Source organism: Cryptomeria japonica, chromosome 7 (genome assembly GCF_030272615.1).
Source record: "Cryptomeria japonica chromosome 7, Sugi_1.0, whole genome shotgun sequence".
Lineage (NCBI taxonomy): Eukaryota > Viridiplantae > Streptophyta > Pinopsida > Cupressales > Cupressaceae > Cryptomeria > Cryptomeria japonica.
This window is the reverse complement of record NC_081411.1, coordinates 332,227,056-332,234,845: the sequence shown is the minus strand read 5'-3', so window position 1 is coordinate 332,234,845 and position 7,790 is coordinate 332,227,056.

The following is a 7,790-nucleotide window of genomic DNA, read 5'->3' as shown; positions in this document are numbered from 1 at the left end:
CCTTTTCATATAAAGATAATCCATTTTACGTAGAGGGTCCTCTCACTAATAAACCTTCATCATCAGATATGCTAGTTTATGATCAACCCTTGTCTCCCACCATATCTGAAACAAAAAAAGAAAGACGAGCTGCTAAACACAAAACTTATAAAGATCTTAGTATCCATGATACCGATAGTGATTCCTCATCAAATGAATCTGAAGCCTCTAAACCTCCATAAACTAATATTCATAAATGTCAAAAGGATAAAGATTTCTGAAAAATGATGAAGGTTATCATGGCTAGAGAAAAAGAAGACTATTTTCTAGAACTAGCAAAACAAGGCGCTAAACTTCCTACTGGTTATGATGTTGAGACCCTCGTCACTAAAGAGGAAGAGACACCATTAGCAATGGTAAGCAAACAATTACAAGCATTACGAATTGAGATCACAGAACTGAAAAACAAGGATAAATCATCAAAACAATATTCTCTGGACACAATATGCCCATTTCCATTTGACAAAAAAATTTGCATGCCTCCATTTCCTTCACTAGTGGAGATCCCTAAATTTGACAAATATGATGGTAACTCAGATCCCCAAGACCATATTAGAGAATTTTGTGCTTTATGTATGGAGTTCATCCATGACCAAATGTATCTCATGCTCCTTTTCCCGAGAAGTTTAGGAGGGCAAGCTATGGAATGGTTCTCAAGCCTACCTATGGGAACAAAAACTTTTGAAGAATTAATCCAACTATTTCTACAACAATAGTCCTATAACATTCATCACCCAGTCACTATGATAGAGCTTTGCAATACCAAACAGAAAATAGGAGAGCCCTTTCTCACTTTTCTCCAATGATGGAGAAAGATGTTCTCTAGATATTCACAGCTTATTCTAGATTCTGAGAAGATGGATATCTTTGTTAACAACTTAATCCCTAAATTGAAATACAGTATCCAAATGCAAGTGCATCCTTCATTCAACAAAATGGTAGATAATGCCCTTAGGATGGAAGATGTGCTTATAAAGAAGGGAGATATCTCACTTTGGAAAGAAACACAACCGGGATATAGCTCCAAAGAAAAGAACAAATATTGGAAATATGGCAAAGAGAACAACAAAAACGTTGTTAATGATGGAATGGTAGACACTGTTAAAGTAAAATCAAAATCCTTGATATTTAACTTGGCTAGTGGCACGCAAGCACTCAAAGCAGCTAAAACCGCAGCAGAAAATCCTCCGAAGAAAGTAAAAGAGTGGTTTAAAGAGAAACCTTGGCTTTCAAAACCTAAATGTGAATTCACTCCTCTGAAAGAATCATATGAATCTGCTTTCAAAACTTTATTGGCAAACGATTTGATAACCTTACCAGACAATTCTAGGCCATATGATCTAGAAGTTAAACCAAAATGGTGGAGAGAAAATGAATATGTTAACTACCATCAAAACAAAAGTCATAACACAAACAATTGCATGAAGCTCAAGCATGAGATTCAAGATCTCATTGACACTGGCAAAATTGTTGTTGGAAATCACACAACTAATGCTAATCACAAAGATTTTAAAGATCCCTTACCTGTTTATGAACAAGGTGATTCCTCAAATTCAAAAGGAGGTGCCAAAGTTAATTACACCTATACCAGCTGTATGTGGGAAAAGTGGGTGAATAAAACTTAAAATGTGAAAATTATGAGAAATACCAATCACACACACACACAGGACTTCTTGATGCAAGCTATGGAGTAACGCAGTGTTACTCAGCTTCCCAAGGAGGGTCCCATGGTTCTCTATCTCACAATGTCCCTCAAACCAATGTTTTGCTCTCAGATTACTAAGCAAAATGGTTTAGGGATGGCAAATATGAGAACGAGAGAGATTTTTTATTGATTTAGTGCGAAATGTGTTGTAAGCTAGGTATGATTCTAAAATGCAATAAACTAAATGATAAGATGACAAGATTAGTATGAATACTATCCTAGCATGATATATTTAATCTATGATTGAACTAAGATGATCAAGAAAGTAATCTAAGCATGCATATTAGTCTAATTTATGATCTAAAAGAGGCTAAATGATGAGCATAAAAATGATATAAAAGCTTGAAAGAATTTGAGCATAAGTGTGATGCTTCAAATTTGAAAGAAGATTGTTAAAAATGGAGGAATGAGAGCTCTATTTATAGCACAAACAGGGCAATGGATGGTCAGGATTGAAAGGTTTAATCAAGGGCCAAGTTTGAAAGTTGGGGATCCATGTGCACAATTTGCACCAATGAAATGATGACAAATGTCCACACAGGATTGGGTTGAAAGAAGAGGTTGGAGGCATTAAAGGCCCGAGGAGACCTCATGGTTATCTAAATGCTAAGGGTCAAGCCTAAATTAGGTTTACCCAATGAATTAGGATCTAATCCAAAGATAAACCTTTGTGCAAATGATTAAGAGATAATCATGGTCAAAGCATTAATGACCTGATGAGACCCTTGGGTTGGGTAGAGGTTGAGTCAAAAAAAATGTTTTAACCATGTGGGAGGGTTTGAAATAACCATTAATGGTTATTGGAGACTTTGGGGATTAAGTGGTTGAAGGTTGGAAGCCTTCAATGGTTTTCAAAGACTTTGGGGGTTTTGGTGGTTGAAGGTTGAAAACCTTCAATGGTTATCCAAGACTTTGGGCCATTTGAGAAGTGACCTCCCTTTGCTTAGGGATGTGACAAAGTTTAGAGGGGGTTTAGGTTAATTAGAATTGGTTAGAAGATTCTAGAAGGGGTTAGGAAGGGGTTTGGGATTTTGCAAGTGGATGGGGAGGATAATAGGATTTAATTGAATTAAATGATTTTCATTCAATTTGGTTACAATTTGGGGAAATTAAATAAATTAGATTTATTCAATTTAAGATAACTATTTAATTAAATTTGAATTTAATTAAAAGTGGCTAGGGGGATTTAATTGAATAAAATGATTTATTCATTAAATGGATATAGTGAATTTTATTTTAATAAATTGAATAATTTACTTAATAAAATAGAAGAATGTGGATAATTTAATTAAATTGGATTTAATTAAATAGAGAAATGAACATAAAATATTCATTTAGGAATATGGTCATTTTTATACATCTACACCAGCAATGACAATGTGATCAACATGATTGAGTCTTCCCAACCTGAATATTGCAATGTGATTATAATCAAAGATAAACAAAATGAATCACAAAATGCAAATGATGTGACCCATGCTCAAAAGAAAGTCACTCTCTAAGGAGCTAGTTCTTCAACTCCTACTCAAACAATGTCAAACAAACAAAAAGATATAACATTTGATAAATTTAAACAGCTAACTTCATCATCATCCTCTAGATATAGCATTGTCGAACAAATGAAAAGAACGAATGCTCGAATCTCCATGTTTGAATTTCTCAAAATCTCTTCTGCTCATAAAGAGATTCTGGACAAAGTGTTGCTCATAAATAATGTCCCAAAAGATTTAAATATCGATCAGTTTCAATCTATGGTGGCTCACCTGACTTCACCTTATTATCTTACTTTCTCTAAAGAAGATGAAAACTCACTGAATCACCCACATAACTAGCCATTTCACATTGAAGCTATGATCCATAAACACCAAGTTAAATGTGATTTGATAGATGGAGGCATTGGGTTGAATATTTGTACCTATAATCTGCTTACACAGCTAGGCTTTTCTGAAAATGTCATTGATCCGGCCAAGAAAATAACAATCAAAGCTTATGATGAAGAAGAAAGAACCTCTAAAGGTCTGGTACTATTACCAATCAGAGTAGGACCTGTAGAAAGGGATGTTATTTTCCAAGTGCTTGATCTTCCTCTGTCATACAACATATTACTGGGCAGTCCATGGATTCATGAAATGAAGGCAGATCCATCTACATATCATCAGTGCTTAAAATTTCCTTATAATGGGGTTGAAGTCAATATTCCTACTAATATAAACTCTCCTTTCAATACATTGACAAAGAGTGTTGATACCTTTGTGCCTCATAATAGAGAAGCCTCTACAACTAAAAGTTTAGAAACCTTGATGAAGGACTTAGAAAATAAATTAAAAATCACATATACTAACATGGATGGATACAAGATAGAACTAGTAATTTCACTCATTTCTCTTCATCCATCACCCAGACAGTCAAGAAAACCATCAGAGGTGATGAAGCCACATACTTCCACTCCAAACGTCATAAATGACGGTCTCTTTATACAATCCTCTACTTCCCTTGCAGATGAAATAGAAGAGGATGATGTTCTCAAATGGCTTTTCAAAGAAGATAGTGAAAACAAAGAAGACATTGTGAGATTTATCCAACACAGTATGGTCCAGGATATAAAATGATTCAACATATGGAATATTCAAGTATTGGTCCTCTGGAAAAAAATCAAGAAGGTATTATTGAACCTGTTTATCTACAAACAAATTCTGCAAATGACAAAGTGGGACTAGGATACAATCTGGGAAAGACGTCAGACCAAAAACATGCTTCTAAATCTAAGTGGAAGAAAAAGACACTGCCTTCACTATCACAGGAAGTAAACACTCAATAGACTCAAGAAGAGTATGAAAAAGAATAAAAAGAATTATCAATTAGAGAGAGGAAATAGATAGTACTCAAGTCACAATGGTATCAGCTACAACATTACAAGGAGTAGAAGTCCCAAAGGATATGAGAGAAGGGGTAACAAGAATCAGGGAATTGTTTGCACCACTGAAAATTCCAGTCACATACACTGGTAGACAACAAGGAGATGATTCAGTAACTGACTTGATTGAGTATGAATGGGATCCAGATCATCTCTCAGATACATCTAGTATAGAAACTCCAGAAGAGTCCAATGGTATCACAGATGAAACACAAGAGCTGGTACGCTTAAAACTACAAACAGAGATAGAAGAAATCATATTAAAAAGACAGGCAGACTATGAACAAAAGCTAAAAGAAGGAAGGAAACAAGACAATTCTTTACCTACTATGTCTCTCTCTAATAGGAGAGAACAAATCAGGTATGGCACTACACAAGAAGAATTGGAAGCTATAGAAATAGAACCAGTCATTAGTCCAGAAGAAGCTAAATGGAGTAGAAGATAGAAGTTCATAGAGCCATCAAGGTTATGTCAATGGGTATGTCAGATACAAGTCATAAATAAACCAAATCACCAACAGTCCTATTGATGATAATACCTATTTAGCATCAAACTCTGACTCCTCTGTCACAGATGTCAAGAATCTGTCTACTAATCTTGTTACTGTCAAACCACGCTATGTAATCCAGTCTAGCGTAGAAAAGGGTGCTACGAGTAGGCTTATTGGATTTAGTCAACTAAATATTAATGTGCACTTCAATAATCATGTTGTAACTATTCCTAGTCTCAAGAAATTTATGCAAGGTAGTCTTCTATAACTCAACTTGTCGGCCCCAAGCTATGATGATAATACTATGAACTCTCTCAAGCCTATCAAAACTTTATCCTTGGTACATCCTAAACTAGTTGACTGTACTCTCCAAAACCAACCTATGAATGTACCTATATTTGCCAATGACTATATGTTAGCCTACTACCTCAATGTAGTTGAACCAATGGACTCTTCCACCAGCGAAAAAAATGAGAACATGATTGAAACAGATATCAAGTATCTTAGTCGCAAAAATCAAAAGAAGAAAAATAAAAGATCTTATCGTGAAAACCACATTGTGGTGGTGTCAGAATCAAAAAGAGAAAAACTAAAGGACGTACCTAAGGGTGAAAACCTCTCTGAGGCATCTGAAGGTGAGATACTTGATATACTTCCAAGTCATTTTCAGGAAAGGTCTTCTATATTGATTGAACCCACTCAACCAATAAATATTGGGAGTCAAGAGACACCACATATCATCCACTTAGCTCAATCATTATCAGGAGAAGAGTTAAAAGATTTCAGAAATCTCTTCCTAGAAAAGAAGATCAACTTTGCATAGACATAATCTGATATGTCAGGTCTAGATCCTGATCTCATCATGCACCATCTTTCTATTACACTAGGAGTTAAACCAGTCAATCAAAAACTCTACAAGATGCACCCTCATGTGTCATTGTTAGTCAAAGTTGAGCTAGAAAAATTACTAAAAGCTGGATTTATCAGAGCAATAGACTACACAGAGTGGATTTCAAACATAGTACCTATATCAAAGGAAGACAAATCTATTAGGGTTTGTACAGACTTCAAGGATCTCAATAAATCATGTCCAAAAGACAATTTTCTATTATCTGACATTGATATGATAGTGGATATGACTACTGGATATGAGATGTACTCACTAATGGATGGATTCTCTGGTTATAATCAGATCAAAATAGCTCCTGAAGATCAAGAAAAGATAGCTTTCACATGTGCATGGGGATGCTTCTATTGGAACGTCATGCCATTTGAGCTAAATAATGTAGGACCAACTTACCAAATAGCAGTAACTACTATCTTTCATGATATGATGCATAAGAATATGGAAGATCATGTTGGTGACACTTTAGTGAAGACTATGAAGAGATACACACATATTCAAGAGCTAGGCCTTATATTAGATAGAATGGAAAAATTCAAGCTCTAGCTAAATCCTAAAAAGTGTGCATTTGGAGTGACATCAGGGAAATTACTCGGTTATATCATTTCAAAGAAAGGAATTGAGGTTGATCCTGAGAAGGTCCAAGCTATAATGGAAATGCAACCTCCAAAGAATATCAGTCAAATAAGAAGTCTACAAGGATGTCTCTAGTCAATCAGACACTTTATTTCTCAGCTAGCAGATAAGGCTCAACCTTTCACAAAAGTATTAAGGAAAGGATTAACATACAACTTGGATCAAGAATGTGAGAAACACCTTTAGCAAATCAAAGAATACATGTCTAATCCACCAATATTGATGCCACCAATTCAGGGTAAACCATTGATCTTATACATATCAGCTATTGATTCATCATTGGGAGCACTTCTGGCACAACAGAATGAAAATAAAAAAGAGAGAGCTATATATTACATCAGCAGAACATTGGTGTCTTATGAATTGAACTATACTATAATAGAAAAATCATGCTTGGAATTGGTCTTTGCATCACAAAAATTTGAGACACTACATGTTAGCACATTCCATCAAGCTAGTAGCTAAGATTGATTCGCTCAAATATCTTCTCAACAAAGCAACACGTACAGGAAGATTGGCTAAATGGGTCATGGTTCTTATAGAGTTTGATATTGAATATGTGGAATGCAAAGCCATCAAAGGACAGGTAATTGCAAATCAACTTGTTGATGCTCCACTTGAAGACACTCAACCTCTGCATATAGAATTTTCAGATGAATCAATAATGCACCTTACTCAACAATCATGGAAGATGTTCTTTGATGGGTCTTTTACTCAACATGGTTCTGGTGCTGGAATAATTTTTATTACTCCTCAAAAGTATTCAATCCCAAAGGATTATAATATTCTTTTCCCTTGCACAAATAACATTGCAGAGTATGAAGCTTTGGTAAATGGGATCAAGTTGGCTACCGAATGGAAGGTCTTGGAATTACACATCTATGGAGATTCTTAGCTAATCATCAATCAAATCAATGATACATAGCAGACTCGAGATGAGAAAATGATGCCTTATAAGAGAATGGTGGATGATCTCAAGAAATATTTTATTTTTATATCATTCCAACAAATTCCCTGATCTGCAAACAGGGCAGCAGATGCTATGGCCACCTTGGCATCCATACCAGATTTACAAGAATCTAATTTTTGTTTTGAATTCCT